This window comes from Phyllostomus discolor, chromosome 1 (assembly GCF_004126475.2).
Source record: "Phyllostomus discolor isolate MPI-MPIP mPhyDis1 chromosome 1, mPhyDis1.pri.v3, whole genome shotgun sequence".
NCBI lineage: Eukaryota > Metazoa > Chordata > Mammalia > Chiroptera > Phyllostomidae > Phyllostomus > Phyllostomus discolor.
The window spans coordinates 146,498,302-146,517,716 of NC_040903.2; the positions used below are offsets into that span (position 1 = coordinate 146,498,302).

The window sequence follows — 19,415 nt, forward strand, 5'->3', positions numbered from 1 at the left end:
GTTTGTTTTTCTTCCCCAGCTTTATTGAATGAACTTTGTATTGTAGGTCTAGATTTAGAGGACCCTTCTAGGGCCCCCAGAAGATGGCATTGAGGAAGAGCCACCGGCTTCCAGCACCCTCTTCTATAGAATCCTGCACCTACCTACTTCTCTATCAGGCAGTAGGTAGTGGGTGGAATGGGAAGAGTGGGCGTTGCCCTTACTCTGAAGTCCCTTCTACTTGGAGAATGAAGCTCCTGGGCTGTAGCTTATTTACCTTGGTCACATTGCCTCCCCTGTGCGGAGCATGCTCCTACCACAGGGGACAAACTCTGCAAATAGCTGTTGAATGAATCCCTGAGTCTCCGGGACTTACTCGCCAGACTCCTGGGAGGATTTAGACCCCAGGAGAGAAAAGTGGAAGAGGAGCGCTCCCTTCCCGACCCTCCTATGTGTTGCCACTTTGCATTTGTTCTGGATTTCAGGTTGGGCGTTAAGAAGAGCCTGGGGGCCTGGGGGAGAGGAAGCTACTCTGGGTTGTTAGCAAAGGGCGGTAAAAGACCAAGGAAAACATTAGTCCCCTTGTAGTCAGCTTCTGCTTCAGGAAACCAGGAGGACTCTCAAACCCAGATTGGCTGTGACTGGCCCCAACTCTGCTGAAAGGCCAAGGGAAGTCTGGATGCCTTCACACCCTCATTGTCTTGGCCCCAAAATTCTGGGGACCTGAAGGGTACTTTGTGCTTGGAGAAAGCTGCCTACCTATGAAACAAACAAAAAACAACCCCAGTCTCAGTCTACTAGAGCTGGAGCACATTTATGAGTCCAAGCAGACTGGTGACAGTGACACTAATATCATGTCTCTGCACCCTTCTCTTCTGTGAAGCACCTACACCCTCCCATTTACCCCAGGGCTGCACTGGCAGTGCTGGTGCTGCTTGAGCTCAGCGACTTATCAGGCCTGAGGCTGAAGACCTGTTCTGTGGGCGCTACCCTTCCAGTGACTTACATTTCCATATGGGCCTGGTCAAGAACGTTTCTTTCTCATATATAAAGAGGTGCTTCTTTTAAAACAAATTTCTTTTAATTTTTAATAATTTGTTAAATGGTATTATACATAGATGCTATCTATTTGAATGAAGTTTTAAAAATGGGTGGATTCAATGTTATGCAGTAACTTCATAGAGTTCTATCGTTCTATCTGGGGTGGGCATTGATCTTGTAAGGCAGGGGATGGGAATTCAAATCTTGCTAGAACTTTAGGTGGTTACTTGTTTCTCCCCAGGTTTACAAGAGAATGGTGTCCATTTTGGTCCATGAGGTAAAACAGTCTTGGAGAAAGGAAGCCCTGTGTGATCTTTCCGTGGAAATCAGGTCCTGGAGATTCGGGACAGAAGAGCATAGAATAAGGGTTCTTTTGATCTTGGAAAAGAAGGGAGGTGTTTGTGCCCTTCAATAAATAGGAAAGGAGCTAGATTACTCAGATCTCTATGAAAGGACTCTGCAATTTGGTGGAATGCACAACTCTGTTTTCAAAAGAGATCAAACTAGCCTGGGCCTACTGATAGCCATGACCCCAGGGAGCACGGAGTCCTGGACACTTTCCTTCTTTGCAGGCTGGCACCCTAGCAGTTCCTCCTCTGCTCCTGGAGCAAGAACTGGTTGGAAGAATACTCTGGAGCAGCCTTGTCCAGAAGCTACACAGATAGTACCACCCAAGCTGGGTGGTTTCTGCTCTGCTTCCATTCTCACTTCCTCAGACTCACACTGCACATCCTATGCCCCAGGCTGCTCCCAGGATTTGATTTACTATAGTTTCTACTATGGAAATTGCCTTTTTTAAACTTTATTTTTATTGTTAACACTATAATAGATGTCCCCATTCCCCCTCCCCCCTTTGCCCACCTCCGCCCAGCCCTCACGCCCTTCCCTCTGGTCATCACCACATTGTTGTCTGTGTCTATGGGTTATGTCACATGTTCTTCTGCTAATCCCTTCACCTGCTTTCATCCAATCCTCCATCCCCTCTCCCCTCTGACAGCTGTCAGTCTGTTCCATGTATCCATGCCTCTGTTTCTATTTTGTTCATCAGTTTATTTTGTTAATTAGATTTCACATATAAGTGAGATTTTATGGTATTTGCCTTTCACTGATTGGCTTATTTTACTTAGCATAATGCTCTTCAGATCCATCCATGCTGTTACAAAAAGTAAGACTTCCTTTTTTATAGCAGCATAGTATTCCATTATATAATGTACCACAGCTTTTTTTAATCAACTCATTTACTGATGGGCACTTGGGCTGTTTCCAGACCTTGGCTACTGTAAATAATGCTGCAATAAACATAGGGGTACATATATTTTGGAAGTTTGTTGAGCTCCAACCTGAGTTTGAGTCTCAAATACAAAGAAAGCAGCCCTCTCATTATCTGTTACCACATGCACAAAATATACACTAAGTACTAGTTTTTATTATGCCCTTCAGTAACTCAGCTGGTAGAGCAAGGACTATAGATGTGGTTGACTGCTGATATTCTTAGGTCACTGGTTCAACTTTTAGCTTGAAGGAGGTGCGTGAGGGTTTTTGCAGCAGTCCTATACTCAATTTCCAGGAGGCTTTATTCTTATTACCCAATGACCATGAAACTTTTATTGTAATTCTACTTACTCTCAGGCAACAAGCAAATGGCTTTTTGCTGACCATAAAACTTAATTTTACATGTCCTCTTTGTGATCATACAGATGTGGTTTGGAGATGTGAATTAATGGCTTTGCATTTTAGATTTGAATGTTGACTCTTAATCTTTAAGAAATCAGCTAGTGTTGATGAATATTGGGTAACATCCTTCAACCCTTCCTCCATCCATACACTTTTTCATTATTGTGAATAATTCATACTGGGCAATACAGAATTTAAAGAGAAACACTGTAGAAAGGCCTTCCCTTGAAAAGGATGTAAACAAATAATACAGAGAATAAACAATGTAATAGGCTTAATATGGAAATGCTTCTTCATTAATTAGAAAGAAATACTTGTTAAAACAAGGGGAGATTATTTCATCACTGATTTACAAAATGTTAACTAATATTTAATGCTAACAAGGATGCAGTGAGAAGGATATTCTTGTAGAATGTCACCACTTTCTGGACAGAAGTTAGGCATTAAAAAGCAGGAACCTTAAAAAGACATTATATTTAAGTATTCTATTTGTACTTTTGGAAATATTTATGTATGAAAAAAGAAAATATGACAAAATGTGTTTATCTGTGGGTAATTTGTATTCTTTATACTTTTATGTATTTTTTCAAAATGTGTCACATCTATATTACATTACAAAACAACAACAGTGTTTTAACCATACAAAATGAAGTTTAGAAATACTCTGTGCCACTATGGAAGACATTTTGGCAGTTTCTTACAAAACTAAAAATACTACCATACAATCCAAGAATTATTTTCCTAGGTACTTAACAAATGAATTGAAAACTTGTGTCCACACAAAACCCTGCCCATTAATGTTTATAGCAGCTTTACACATAATTGCTAAAACCTGCAAACAATAAAGATATCCTTCAATAAGTGAATGAATAAATAAACTGTGGTACATCCATACAATAGAATATTATTCAGTAGTAAGAAAAGATATCAAGTCACAAAATGATATGAAGAAACTTGAAATGAATATTTCTAAGTGAAAGAAGCCAATCTGTAAAGACTACAAACTGTATGATTCCAAATATGTGACATTCTGGAAAAAGCAAAACTATGGAGACAGGGCAAAGATTGGTGGTAGTGGGGAGTGGGGGTAGAGAGAGAAAGGGATGTGCTGGGAGAGCACAGAGGATTTTTTAAGACAGTGAAACTATTCTGTATGATACTTATGAACATGGATATGTGTCTTTATACACTTTGTCAAAATTCATAGGATGTACAACACAAAGAATAAGCCATAATGTAAACTCTGGACTTTAGTGGGTAATGATTTATCAATGTTGGTTCATTCACTGTACAAGAAATGTATGACTCTAGTGCAGATGCTGATGGTAGGGAGGCTGTGTGGGAGGGAGGGAGGAGAGGGGATATGTACGCGCTCTCTGTACTTTCCACTCATTTTTGCCGTAAACCTAAAACAGCTTGTCTTAGTTCAGATTGCTGTAATAAAAATGCCATAGAGTGGGTGGCTTAAACCAAGCATTTAATTTCTCACAGTTTGGGAAACTGGAAGTTGAAGATCAAGGTGCCAGCAGATTCAGTGTCTGATGAGAGGCTGCTTCCTGGCTTATAGACAGCTGCCTTTTGTATCTCACATGACCAAGAGAAAAATTTCACAGCCATCCCTGTAAGAGATGTAATCCCATTCATGAGGATTCCCCCTCCCAAAGGCCCCCACCTCCAAATACTCTCACATGGGGATTAGGGCTTCAGCATATGAATCTGAGTGGGGGGGATGGCCACCTAAAAATTGAATCCATAGACTGCTCTTAAAAATAGTCTATTAGTTAAAAAAATGAACAGTGATTTATGATTTCCCAGTTTAATTGAAAGAACAAAAATGATAATGCTGTGTTGATATATTGATTCTATTAGTCAACACTTACAAAACAGTATGAAACACATTCAGGATGATGAAATGGAGTGATCAGAACAGAGCTAGAATTTGACAGAGACATTGATTGCATTAAGGTGATTTTAGGTATGTATGTGTGGTAGAATGACAAAAAAGTGAAAGTGACAGATGCATGGGGGAGGGGTGGCAGGAAGAGTGCCAGAGAAGAGTGGGGGAGGAAGTGTGGCAAGAGTGGCAAAGTGTGGCTGAAGGAGTAGCAGAGGCTGTGCAGAGGAATAAGAGAAGGGATGACAAGGGGAAAGGAAGGATGGCTTTTGGTTTGATGGCAGTGATGGAGGCAGAAAAGGGGTGGGGGAGGTGAGTGCAGGAATGAATGGCAATAGAAGAAAGTGCCTTTCCTTCAAGGCAATCAAATTGACTGGAATTAAGAGCCAGTGAAGGTGCTATGGGTTAAAGAGGCAAAGGAGTAAAATAATAACAAATGAAAACCCTCCAGTATGGAGCTCTAGAAACCATGGAAAATTCTAGTGTCATTGGTGGATGTGGGGAGTTCTGTCAAACATTCTGATTGGGGAGGAGCTGAGTGGGAGAGGAGAGGGAGGGGATTTCAAATGAACATTCTTTTGGATGGAGATGATAGCCTAACTGGAGATATTCTCTAGATAGCTGAAAATATACAAGTAGAGAGATGAGGTTTTCTGGGAGTCATTAGAGGGAGATGAACAGAAATATAAAAAGTAAATGAACCTTAAAATAATACACAGAATTAAATTTCAGGAAGAAGGGAAAACATTGAAAGAGAGAAAACAACTGCCCCATGAAGAGAAGGACAGTGATGTGGGAATACAAAGATGGAATTTTATTAAAATGTCAGCAATGTACAGAATATATCCACAGGTATAGAAGCACTGGGAGCACAGGAAGACCAGAGTCTCAATTTCTGAGAAAAATGTGACCTCTTTTGTGAGGACCTCCAGGACCCAAGATATTTCCTAGTGAGAGATGGGTGAAAAGGAAGGGGACTGGTCTGGGGGAGTCACCCAGTGAAATAGGGACCTGGGAGGACATAGAAGATCTTGAATGAGAAGGGGAAGGAAATTAAAAGTCAGACAGAATTTTTTTAAATGGCATTAAAACCCCCAAGACCTTGTTTTTTGCACAGAGTCCTAGTTTTCTACTCCATTTTATTCATCCATTCCTCACGACACTACAGGTAGTCTCTACCTCCCTTACCTAGGGAGCCACTCAGCCAAATCCCTGAGTACTATGGTAGGTAACAGGGGCTGTAGAGACTGAGAAGTGCAGTGGGAAAACCCTTCTGAAAGGGCACCACTGAACAGACCCCCGTGTATCCCCTCCTCTTTCCCACACTGAGTTAGATATGCACAGATATTGCAGTGGGGTAGTTCAGAGACCTAGATAGTTTCCAAGCTAGGTAGATTGACTGGGAAAGGACAGGAAAGTGGCTAAACCAACAATATGTACACTTTTACATCCCATGCCCCTGGACCTGATGCACGGAGTCAGCCAAGAATCAGCTTTGAAGTGTTTTGCAATCACAAACCCACCTGCAGTCAAATCCAAATAACTGTTTACCTCCTCCCCCGCCCCCTCCGCCCCCTCCTAACTGCCCGAGAGCTTGACACCTGGTAAATCCTCCCTCCCTCCCTCCCTCCCTCCCTCCCTCCCTCCCTCCCTCCCTCCCTCCTCCCTCCCTCCCTCCCTTCCTTCCTTCCTTCCTTCCTTCCTTCCTTCCTTCCTTCCTTCCTTCCTTCCTTCCTTCCTTCCTTCCTTCCTTCCTTCCTTCCTTCCTTCCTGTTATGAAAGCAATATGATTGAAACTAAAATCGGGTCTGCACAGGTTATCCCTGTGGGGCTAACGGGGGCCGAGGAGCACTTTGTGGAAAGACTTCCTGACTGGTTAGCGCCCAAACCAGGTGATGAGAATGGTTCAGTGTGGGCATGGGTTTCAGAAGAGGAGGACCTGCAGCGTCCTCCCTTGCGCCAACACTAAACAGTGCAAAAAGTTGATTACAGTGAAAGTCGGCAACAAATAGCAAATCTAGGCAGGAGAGGTCAGAAGGGCTTCAAGTAGAAAATCAAAGTGATTTGATTTGCAAATAGGTTCCGAAGCCCAGTGGCTCGAAGGAAGTTTGGCTGGGGAACGATGCGCACAATCAGGTTATTAGTATTTCGGGTTTGTAGATTGACTAACACGCACGGTTGGCAGTGGTAGGATTTGAACCCACGTGCCTCAGGAGGCTGGAGCCTAGTTTCAGCGCCGTTGGACCACACTACCTCAAACAGTTACGCCGTCTCACCCCTGACCTATTTTTCTCAGCATACAGATGCAAAATTCTGGTTTTCTCTGGGGTCAGTGGGCTTCCCCGTAGCGTTGCCATTCTCCGTTAGGAACGTGAGCAAACTCGGGAAGCGGGGATCGTCGCGTTCTCACACAGCTGGAAGTGAGCTAGAAGGCAGCCAAGCCCTTGGGAGACTTCTACTTTCCTCGCACCTAGGCAATCAGAAGCAGAAAGAAAAGTAAATGGTCTCACTGGCGGCGATCTGTTGCATGGGATTAGACAAGACAGAAGAGGGAGCTCCTTGCAGCTGGTTTGTTGGCCCGTAGCTGTGAATCGCACTCAGAGTGCAAACGGGATCTAGCTCGGTAAGAGGCGCCCTTTCACTGGCAAATCTGACAGAGCCAGCAAACCTGTCACCAAGTTCCAGCGAAAGTCCCCGGTCGCCTCCTCCCGCAGACCTCGGGTTCAGTCAGAACAGCCTAGCCCAATATAATTGCTGGTCTTCTTGATGAGTAACGGAGAAAGAAGCACTCTCGGGTAAACACACGCTGGGTTTCCTTGTATGGGGTCCAAAGTGACTCTCAGAGGGAGGTTGCATTCCGAGAGCCTCGCCAGCCCAGAAAGCTGTGGATCCTCGGCTTCCCTTGCTTCCCAGCACCGCTAGCTCCATTCTGTTTCTTTGGAAGAGAGTAGGTCGAAAACTAAGAAAAAGTTTCAGAAGAGATACCTGGGGTCACCAGCATTTAAAGTGTCATCTCGTACCTGCCCACGGACGCTCCTGGGCACAAAGTCCCGGGTGTTATGTTATCAATATTCTTTGCTGTTGCTGATTGGTCTTTTCTGGATCTCTGGATCTGGAAATTCTCCTAGGGTTCTTCTTCTTTTTTTAAAAAAGTTATTTTATTGTTGTTCAATTACAGTTGTCTGCATTTACCCCCCACCACTCCCCACCCAGCCAAAGCCACTTCCCTCCCTTGCTTCCACCCACCCCTTGGTTTTGTCCATGTGTCCTTTAGAGTTGTTCCTGAAAACTCTTCCCTGCATTGTCCCCTCCCACCTCCCCTCTGATTACTGTCAGATTGTTCTTAATTTCAATGCCTCTGATTATACTTTGCTTGCTTTTTTCTTTTGTTGATTATGTTCCAATTAAAGGTGAGATCATATGGTATTTGTCCCTCACTGCCTGGCTTATTTCACTTAGCATAATGCTCTCCAGTTCCATCCATGCTGTTGCAAAGGATAGGAGCTCCTTCTTTTTTTCTGCTGCGTAGTATTCCATTGTGTAAATATACCATAGTTTTTTTATCTCATTTACCAATGGGCACTTACATTGCTTCCAGCACTTGGCTATTGTAAATTATGCTGCTATGAACATTGGGGTGCGTGTGTTCTTTTGGACTGGTGTTTCAGGATTCTTAGGATATAATCCCAGCAGTGGAATTGCCGGGTCAAAAGGCAGTTCCATTTTTATTTTATGAGGAAATTCCATCTGTTTTCTACAGTGGCTGCACCAGTCTGCATTCCCACCAACAGTGCACTAGGGTTCCCTTTTCTCCACATCCTCTCCAACACTTGTTTGTTAATTTGGTTATGATGGCTATTCTGACCAGTGTGAAGTGGTATTTCATTGTGGTATTAATTTGCATCTATCTGATGGCTAGTGATGCTGAGCATCTTTTTATATGTCTCTGGGCCCTCTGTATGTCCTCTTTGGAGAAGTGTCTGTTCAAGTTTTTTGCCCACTTTTTAATTGGGCTGTTTGTCTTCCTGGAGTGGAGTCATGTGAGTTCTTTAGATATTTTGGAGATTCAAACCCTTATCTGAGGTATCATTGGCAAATAGGTTTCCCAATATAGTTGGTTCTCTTCATTTTAGTGCTGTTTTCTTTAGCCATGCAGAAGCTTTTTAATTTGATGAGGTCCCATTTATTTATTCTTTCCTTTATGTCCCTTGCTTTAGGGGACATACCAGTAAAGATGTTGCTGCGTGGAATGTCTGAGATTTTCCTGCTGACATTTTCCTCTAGGATTTTTATAGTGTCATGACTTATATTTAAGTCTTTTATCCACCTTGAGTTTATTTTTGTGTACGGTGTAAGTTGGTGATTGAGTTTCATTTTTTTGTATGTACTGTCCAGATCTCCCAACACCATTTGTTGAAGAGGCTATTTTTACTCCATTTCATGCTTCTGCCCCCTTTGCCTAATATTAATTGACCATAGAGACTTGGCTTTATTTCTGGGCTCTCTGTTCTGTTCCATTGGTCTATGTGTCTGTTCTTAATGCCAATACCAGGCTATTCTGACTACAGTGGCCTTGTAATACAGTTTGATATCAGGTATTGTCATATTTGGTATTGTATTGGTATTGTCATATTTGGTTGGTATTGCTGATATTTCTTTGTTCATCTTTCAAAAAATTGCTGCAGCTATTCGGGGTCATTTATGGTTCCATATAAATTTCTGAAATGTTTGTTCTATATCTATGAAATATGTCATGGGTACTTTAATAGGGATTTCATTGAATCTACAAATTCCTTTGGGTAGTATGGACATTTTGATGATGTTAATTTTTCCAATCCATGAGCATGGTACATGCTTCCATTTGTCTGTGTCTTCCTTGATTTCTTTCTTCAGTGTTGTATAGTGTTCTGAGTACAGGTCTTTTACCTCCTTGATTAGGTTTATTCCTAAGTACTTTATTTTTCTTGTTGCTATATCAGATGGGATTTTTCCCCTGATTTCTGTTTCTGATATTTCATTGTTGGTGTACTAAATATAAATAAGTTTAAGTTACCCATTCTTTTAAAAGGGTTTTATTTATTAACAAGAAAAATCAAAGCTTAACACATGCAAATGGAAAATTTATATAGGCATGAAAATTCCAAAAACAATTAGGCAACTTTGGGAATATAAGACATGCAGGGGCAAAGGTGAAGGAGGGTGAATGGAGCATTAGATTTCAAAAGTGACAATGTGCTATTTACAGATAGTTGAGGATCTCCTAGGATTCTAATAAAGGTTTCCCAACTTCAAGCTCCTGCTCCTCCCAACCTGGATCACATCAAACCCTGCCCTCCCCAACCTCCTACCCCCCACCCCAGACTCTGGCCTGCCCTTGTCCAAGATTCTCTGAGGGAAAACAAATATTTAAAATGTCTATTAAACTATTAGAGTATAGTAGAGTATATAGCATCCCCAAATCCTAAGTGGTCAGGGTCGGGATGTGTAAGAGACACGAAGTTGTCCTTCACTGGATCTTCACCGGGTGAAGGACATCTAGTTCGCCGTCATCGCCGTCAGTTTTAGAACACTGAAATTCTAGAAAAGCTGCAGGGAACTAGGGCTCAAGGAGCCCTGGAGGAATGTAGACGCAGGCAGAGAAGTGGGGTCAGAGAAGACTGGGGCCCATGGGGGAAGGGGATCTGGACGGTCCCAGGCCCGAGGCCGACTCTTCTCAGCGCCCCATTAGCACCCTCGGCGGCCCGCTGGGCCACGGGCCCCCCACCCCTCACCCCGCATTTCATTGCACCGGGATTTCCCTCCCTGCAGACACTGTGTTATGTGCTCCCCCACTCCAGGTCACTCCCGGTCGCCCACTAGTTTTCTCCTTCCAGTCCCAGTTCACGGCCAATCTGAGCTCCCCGGGAAGAGACCGGTGTCCACTTTAGACTCTAACCAAGTTCTCTTTCTCTGCAGAAGCTACCGGAGTCAGCAGCAAAGAGCAGAGGGCACCAAGAAGTCTCTCGGAAAGGTCAAAGGTGTGGCTTATACACCCTACTTCACTGGAGGCAGATGGAGTCAAATACTGGCACCAACCCCTTTGGCTGGAGTTTGACTTCTAAGAAACTTCACTTCGTGTTTTTGCACTTTTTGAGAATCCTCAACAAAAAGTGAGTGTGACTATATTGCCTTCACAATATATGCAGGTCTTTGCCACATGCCACAACACTGGAAAGACTGATGTTAATGTCAAATTGGGAGAGTACCAGTTAATATTGTGCAACCACATTAGTATGTAAGATGAGGAAGTATCAGTTTGTAAGAGATAAGAGACTGGGACTCTATTACTTGAAAGTTTGTAGGAAATGGGTGGGAGGGGTGGTAAGTGAATGGGAGGGAAGAGAACAAATATTTAAAATGTCTATTAAACTATTAGAGTATAGTAGAGTATACAGCATATAGTATATATGCCTAATATATTATGCCTAGTATTAAACTATTATTACAGATAAGAGACTTAGGGTCCATGTCTAGGTCTTAGGCTTTCGATGAGATCTCTGAGTGAAATTTATATTTGTGAGCATTAATTCCAATTTGGTAAATATATCCACTTAAGTAAACCACAGTTTCTATAACTGTGTTTTGACTTATTTATTTTTAAATTGGAGTGTTGTAAGATAGAAGCTACCTGAGCCATTCCTGATCTTTTTTAGTGCTAGATGGGGCAATAAAAGGAACCCAGTCAACAAGTAAGAAACTGATCATTACACCAGAGCTCCCTTTTATCCTGGGGTGCTGTATGTTCACATTCTTCAGACTGACAGATTTCAAAGCACTTTCATATCAGGAGAGAACGTACCACACTCTGGTGTGGCTGGCCTAAGTTCTTTTCTTTTCTTTTTTTATAGTATAAAATTTTTATATCTAGAATTAGCCAGTTGGACTCAGTTTAGGTGATCCCAATTTTGTTGGCAACGTCCAAAGCATCATAGTGTGGAGCCAGCTGAACATATATCTTCTTCTCCCCAACAGGCCTGATCAGGGTGTTGACCTTGGCCACATCAATGTCATACAGCTTCTTCACAGCCTGTTTGATCTGGTGCTTGTTGGCCTTGACATCCACAATGAACACAAGTGTATTGTTGTCTTTTATCTTCTTTGTGGTTGATTCAGTAGTCTTGATGATGGCATAGTGGTCAAGCCTGTTTCTCCTGGGGGTGCTCTTCCGAGGATATTTAGGCTGCCTTCTGAGCTGCAGTGTCTTAGACCTCCAGAAGGTGGGTGACATGTGGACCTTCTTTTTTTTGTGGCTTTTTTTTTTTTTTATTCTTTTAGAACTGCTTTCTTGCCTTCAAGCCTTTGCCCTGACTTAGGCTTTGGGAGGGGCAGGGGCTTCCTTCTTCACTTTGGGCACCATCTTCGTGAAAAGCATCTGAAGTTCCTTTACTAACCAGTGGATATGGTTTCCCCATTCAATTACCAGAAGTTGCTTGAACACTTATTGCCACCTTGAGCTCACTGGATCCTTCAATGGTGGGAGGATCCTTGGTCTAGAAGTGGATCACCTGTTGGATTGCACAGTTCAAATACTAAGTGCCTGGAACCAGCAAGCCGTGTATCCTAGCTTTCTTAGCAGACTGCCAACTTTGCCAAATACTTAATTTTCCAGTAACCTAAGCAAACAGATGACTGTCCCTTTGGAAAGATGCCTAATACAGGTCAATGCATTGTGTTTGTCTGGTACATGCCTATTCCTTCAGTCTTCAGTTCAGAATGTTAGTATTATAGGCTCAAGCATTCTTCAATATTGCTAAAGGAATGAACCTTGAATTCCCTGCTATCTACATCTTGTTATTAGTCCAGATGATGGACATTTATACAAAAGCAGGGATTTACTTTAAGGCCTTGTTGCTCAAAGTATGATACAAAGACCAGCATCTCCTGATAAGTTATTAGAAATGAAGAATCTCAGGCCTATCAAATCAGAATCTTAATAAGCTCCCCAACTGCTCTGTTTGCCCTCAACTTAGGGCATTTGAAAGTTTTCACCAGAATTTTTCTGGGTCAACAGAAGACTTGTACTACATTGCAATGTAAACATCTGTCCCTAGCTTCAGTAGAGAGCCGTTAAGGTATTGGCCTGAGGTCCCCTTCTGCATGCATTATAAAAATTTTGCTGAAAATTAAATGCTAGTAAAGAATATGTTCCTTTTGATGGGTGTATCAGGTAGTTCTTTCAGCATTTATTGAACTCCTATTTAAATATTTGGTTCCTATATGGTCTTATATGTGTATCACACTGATCATCACAGTCATCCAAAGTACTATGATGTACTGATACTTACAGATTTTCTAACATAAACATTCAACAAACATTTCTTGGTTCAAATCTTGGCCAGCTTCTCAATGAGATCACAAAAGTGTTTATAATGGATGCAGGCAGGTAGGGTTTGGTTAGTGGGGAGCATCTGTTAGAAGACCTTTTGGGACTGTGAAATAGGATCATCTTTGGCTCTTGGGGGTAGCACACAACCAACTTCATACTGACCAAATAAGTGCCCACCATTTGGTCATGCTTGGGGAGAAAACAAACAAGGTTAATATCCCTGGTCATTGGGAGCTTGCAGTTGAATAAAAGAAAATAGTCATCTCCTTTTGTAATACACACAATATACAATAAACCTAGAAGAATGAACACATACACATAAACACACACAATATGGTTAAGTGGCAATACAAGTAGTAACTGATAATCACCAGAGTGAATAAAGCCTCAGTTTCCCAAAGGTGCATAATCTGTAAAAACTGAAGAAAATAAATTTGAGAAAGCACAAATGAGGCAAGTACTTTTTTTTGGCTAAAGTTTTGCAAAACTATATACTCTGATATTTTAGGTAAATAATCCATGTACCTTAGAAATCCATCTGATTATGTATAGATGTCCTTGAATATTGTCAAACTAAACAATTGATTGGACTCTAATAATTGTTCCTACTTTTCTGAAATATAAATCCCTGACCTTTTAAGTTACTTTATAGTCAACAAATTGAAAATTACAGGGTTGCCACCCAAAGAAATCAAGAAGGCCTCCTTTGTGAATAAAAGTTCCTTGAATGGTAAATAGTGCGCTTCTGTGAAAATAGATAGAAGACTCATTAACCTTCATTCTTTCTTCTTGGGTTACTAAAATCCAAGCCTACCAAGAGCCTAGACAATTTATACTAAAAAAATTATTGGGTTCTTCAGACTGTGAAAAATATTTAATATTTTATGAAAATAACCAAATGAATGAAATCTAATATGAGGAAGCATACAATTTCAAAATGTGAGACTTGTTATAAGAAAATGCCATGAAAAAGAAGGGCTGAGAGGAGGGAAATTTTCTAGGTTAAAAGAGACTAAAGAGAAATTAAAAATAAATGCAATGAGAAGCATTGTTTGAATCCAGATTTTTAAAAATAGGAGCCAATTGAGGAAATTTGAAATATGTGTGTCTATTAGATTATATAAAATTTATTGTAAATGTTCTCAGGTGTGATATAGTACTGAAGTTATTCTTTTTTTTTAAAGATTTTATTTATTTTTAGGGAGAGGGTAAGGGGAGGAGAAAGAGAGGGAGAGAAACATCAATTGCACAACCTGGGTGTGTGCCCTGACCAGGAATCAAACCCCCAGGTTCCCAGGACTACCCCCAACCAACTGAGTCACACCTGTCAGGGCTGACATTATTCTTTTATTCTTAGTTCTTATTTCAGGAGGTGCATGTTGAAGTATTTAGGTTTGAAGGGTCAAGATATGAGATATGAGACAAGGTTATTATCCTTGTTTGTTGGAAACTTGAAGTTAAATAAAAGATCTTCTCCTTTTGTCATACAATAAAAACATAGAAAAATGTGCACACACATACTCTATGGTTAGGTGGCAACACAAGTAGAGAATGTGACAAATATTAATAATTATTCTAAATGAGTATACAGGCATTATTGTACTTTTTTTCAACTTTTCTCTAGTGAGAGATTGAATATACAAATGGACAATGGCCAGACCGTATATAACAATAGGACTCTGACCCACAACCTGCAGCAACCAGCTCAGTAAACCAACTCTTTGTCTATCCAGGACACCAGCCTATTAACTTTAAGTAAGATTTACAGGAACTCAGAACACTGTCTCTAGTGTTCACAGCCCAGGAAGCCAAATAATAACCCCTGTAGAAATCAACCCCAAATAGCCAGGACTTGATTCGTAACTAATAACTTTCCTAATATTTTCTACTTAGGATCCATCAGAGAAAGCTAAATATGCATCCCTAATCAGTGATATAGGATACCTGGCTTCTAATTAGCCCTAAAAGCTTTACCAGACCAACAACCTCCAATTAGTTGAAGCCTTTCATCTCTTTTACTCTAAAGCTTTCCCACTCTTCTGTCTGCCTGTGAGTGGCTGCCAAAACTCAAGCGATCATGGCTGACTGCCTTGCTACAATAAGCTCTAAATAAATAGCCTTTATTTGTTCTCCTTTACTTGGTCTTAATTTATTTCCACATTAAGATTAAAATTTTGAAAAATAAAAAGTTGAGGGAAAATAAAAACACAGACAAGCAAAAAAGCAATTAAAAACACTCCTAAGATCCCTACTATGGGTCAAATTGTTCAACAGAAGAGCTTCAAATGGGCCATAGCACACTGAAACATGCCCATTTTTTATGTTGTTTGCTGGGTCTAATAAACTTCAATTGACCTTTGAACAAGGGTTTGAACTGCACCAGTCCACTTATACACAACTTTTTTTTAAAATAAATACTGTAAATGTATTTTCTCTTCCTTATGATTTTCTTTTTTCTTTAAATTATATTTTGTTGATTATGTTGTTACAGTTCTCCTAATTTTACCCCTTTTGCCCCCCTCTACCCAGCACCCCTCCACACTCCCTCGGGCAATCCCCACACCATTGTTTATGTCCAAGGGTCATACATATAAGGTTTTTGGCTACCCCATTTCTTATACTGTACTTTACAGCCCTATGGCTACCTATTTGTACTTCTTAATCCCCTCACCTCTTCACCCATTCTCCTACACCACCTCTTACCTGGCAACTATCAAAATGCTCTCTGTAGCCAAGGCTCTGCCTCTGTTCTTCTTGCTTGCTTAGTTTGTTTTTTAGATTCAATTATTGATAGATATGTATTTATTGCCATTTTATTGTTCATAGTTTTGATATTCTTCTTTTTAAAATAAACCCCTTTAATATTTCATATAATAATGGCTTGCTGAGGATGAACTGCTTTAGCTTTGCCTTGTTTGGGAAGTACTTTATTTGCTGTTCCATTCTAAATGGTAGCTTTGCTGGGTAGAGCAATCTTGGCTGTAAGTTGTTGCTTTTTATCACTTTGAATACTTCTTGCCAGTCCCTTCTAGCCTGCAAAGTCTCTTTTGAGAAATGAGCTGACAGTCTTATAGGAACGTCCCTATAGGTAACTCTCTGCTTTTTCTTGCTGCCTTTAAGATTCTATCTTTATCTTTAACCTTTGGCATTTTAATTATGATGTGTCTTGGAGTGGGCCTCTTTGCATCCATCTTGTTTGGGACTCCCTTATGATTTTCTTAATAACATTTTCTTTTCTCTAGCTTATTTTATTGTAATAATACAGTATATCATTCATGTCACACACAACATATGTGTTAAATGACTGTTCATGTTATTCGTAAGGCTTCTAGTCAACAGTTTGCTATCAGTAATTACGTTTTGGGGAAGTCAAAAATTATACTGAATTTTCGCCTGCGTGTGGGTCTGTACTCTTAATCCCTGCATTGTTCAAGGGTTGTAGAAGAAGGGTTCTTGGGACCTCCTGGAGTCAGACAGGTCAACAAAGTTCCCTAAGGGCAGTTTGTGGCTGGGACATTGAGAAAGATTGATGTAACATCCTGAGACAGGTGTAGGAGATAGGTGGAATGTAGGTAAGATTTAATAGTTTAAGGTTTATTTGTCCTGATAGAAACGTGGTAAGCTAACCCCAGAAGCCAAGCGCTGTCTCTGAGAGACAAAAAAATCATACCCATGACGTAAAAAAACATGATGACCATGCTGGTTGCCCTGGCTTCTTGGAATTCTCCTTTGAGCATTTTAAATTCCTTTTAGTACAACAGCTGTCTATGATTAAAATAGAAGAAGTCAGTCCATATAGGGAATAGGTGTGAGCTTGCTCAACTGTGACAGGGTGAGGATAAGGGAACAGATTCTAGGAAAAGGTAAAGGAGCCAGGAATACCACCAGAGAATAACAACAGAGGAGAAACAGCAATGGGGGAGGAGATGAGAAAGCTGTTGGCACTTTTGCCCAAGGCCCGTCTCCTGGAAAGTAATAACAATAGTGAAGATGTTAATAAAAATGATGATAATAATAAACCCTAATTTGCCAAACTGGTCACTGACTCTGCAAGGTTATATAACTGACCCAGGCTTTCTAAGCACTATACTACATACTCAGTGTCTGCACACACCAACATAGCATCACCGATGATTCAAAGTTTGATTTGATTTTCCTGCCCTGGAAAAAAAGTCATGTAACCCAACCATAGGTTCATTGACCTGCCACAACAAAAGCCAAACTCGTGCGACAGGTGCTGGTGCAGAAAGAAAGGTTTATTAAGGTGCCCTGACCTGGAAGAATGGTGGACTTCTGTCTCAAGGACCATCCCTGCTTCCTGCTCAAGTGGGGATAGAGGTAGAGTGGGGGGTGGGGGGGTTCTTACAGAGATACTTCCTGGTGCTCCCTTCCTGTCTGCAGTAACAGTCGGGCACCCTGTCACTTCTTCAAGAATTATGGTGCCTGTCTGCAAGTCCAAAGAGATTACCTCTCTGATCACCTTGGAGATTTCCTCCAGTGAAATGCCTTGGTAGGCAAATGGGGTATAGAGATTCAGTTCTTGATTGTTGCAGGCAGAGCAGTCAGTTAAAACAACGTCTTATAGTTTTTGGTGGGACATGGAGGATTTTCCCTGGTATACAGAGAATGAGGACTGAACACCAAGGGAGTATTGGGAAAGGCAGCTCTTGTCAAGCCACAGAAGATCCTGTCAACCTAAAAAACTTTTAAACCTGTAGAGAATTTTTGGTGACTTTATTTGAGCCAATCTGATGACAGTTGCTGGGAAGCAATATCTCAATGGATTGAGAAATGCTCCAGAGAATGACAGTTTAGCACATTATTTTATACATTAGAATCAAAGGAGGAGCCATAAAGGGGTTACATGAAGTCCATTGGTGGTAGATTAGGGAGGCAGGAGGAAGCAAAGCACGGTAACCTCTGGGATAGGAAAAGGTGAAATGATAAATACATACTTCTTTTACATAGGTGGGTAAGGGATAGTTAATAGTTAACAATTAACATGATAACAACAACGATGAGGGAATTTGTGGTCTAGCTTGTGCCCAGGGGTTTGGGAACAAGGGAAGTTACCTTGATATTCCAAAGGTATGTTATTATATAATGATGTAAAATGATAGTAGACAGGCTTAGTTAAAGTACAGATTGACTTTTGTTTGGAAAAAATACTAGTCTAGGACAGGACTACCCACCATGAACTAGTCTTAGTTAATAAACTTTAATTTTAGACAATCATTTGTAGTTACTTTAGGTCTCTGAGTTTACAAGGTTGCCTCACAGACCTCCCCTGAGCTTGTCAGGTGAATATGTGGCCCCTTTTGCTTCCACAGTCCTATTACCTTCTTTGCCCTGGGCATTGTACATGTTCATCACTCCTTGGAACAACATTGTGAGGCTTCTCCATGACTCATCCCTGAATCAAGAACAAGTCTGCCATGATTGCCTTTCTTTGCCTAACTAAATAGAGGGTTTTTCTTGCTTAAAATTGTGTAATGTCAGTGGTCATGTTTTATATTTACCCAATGAAAATTAAAGGACACAATTAATCATATATAAGCTTACAGATTTCTTATAAACGTTGTGATCTTAGACAAATGCAAATGTTTAAAAATCATGGGTACAAGCACAGGGCTGTGGTCAGAGGGCCTAACTCTTACTCAGCAGAATTGGTTCACTTCTTGGGGTTGCATGAATCTGCTTTTTTTCAGTGTTTTCATCTATGATTATATTTACAGTAGGAAACAGTTACAAGATCTTTCTTAGTTAAATAAAATTTTAGTTTCTGTTCACTAGCTTATGTGAACAAGATTTCTAAAAAATGAAAACAAGAGTTCTTTTTTAAAAAATGGTATGAAACATGTATGAAATTGGTAGAGATATATGTAACTCTGTATCTTAAGGAAGGATTAAACTTTTCCTTTGAGAGAGAGGCTTAATTCCACAAAAGCAAAGTTAGGGTTTGGGGTTCTGAATTTAGAAAGGACAAAACCGCGGCAAATCTCTTCCCACCTTCTTCCCCAGATTTTAACACCGCATTAAAAAAAAAAAATTTCTCACATGTCCGCACCTTTGCACACAGTTCCTTCCACAGGATTGCCTTTCCTCTCCTTCCTGCTATTGTAAATGTAGAGACCAAAGGCAGTTCATCTGCTTGTCTGTGAGGTGGTGAGAGGGGGTGGGGTATTGGCGAAAAGGAGCACAGAAAGATTTATATCTTAATTGGGGTGGTATTTACATGGATGCATGCATTTATCAACATCCATTAAACTATACAACTAGCTGTGCAGTCTAAATTAAATTTTTTATAACAGTAAGTAACAAGAAAAAGTCAATTTAAAGTATCATTTCTTGTAAATTTTCTCTGAGCTCTGCTTCTAACACAAACCGATTTACATCCTCCTCCTTTGTACCTCCCAAACACTCAACAAATATTTCTATCACAGAACTTATCTCATTGTACAT

General features: G+C 40.8%; 1 protein-coding gene and 1 pseudogene across 1 annotated transcript in view; one reads left to right on the forward strand and one right to left on the reverse strand.

The window, feature by feature from the left end:
• The first annotated feature begins 7,108 nt into the window (after window positions 1–7,108).
• RNASE12 (ribonuclease A family member 12 (inactive)) overlaps window positions 7,109–19,415 on the forward strand; it is a 27,655-nt gene continuing 15,348 nt past the window's right edge. Inside the window, exons 1-2 of the mRNA XM_036031015.1 lie at window positions 7,109–7,383; window positions 10,544–10,737. The gene's annotated coding sequence lies outside the window, so the exon portion shown is untranslated. The remainder of the gene's footprint in view (window positions 7,384–10,543; window positions 10,738–19,415) is intronic.
• LOC114490376 lies at window positions 11,491–11,999 on the reverse strand (annotated as a pseudogene).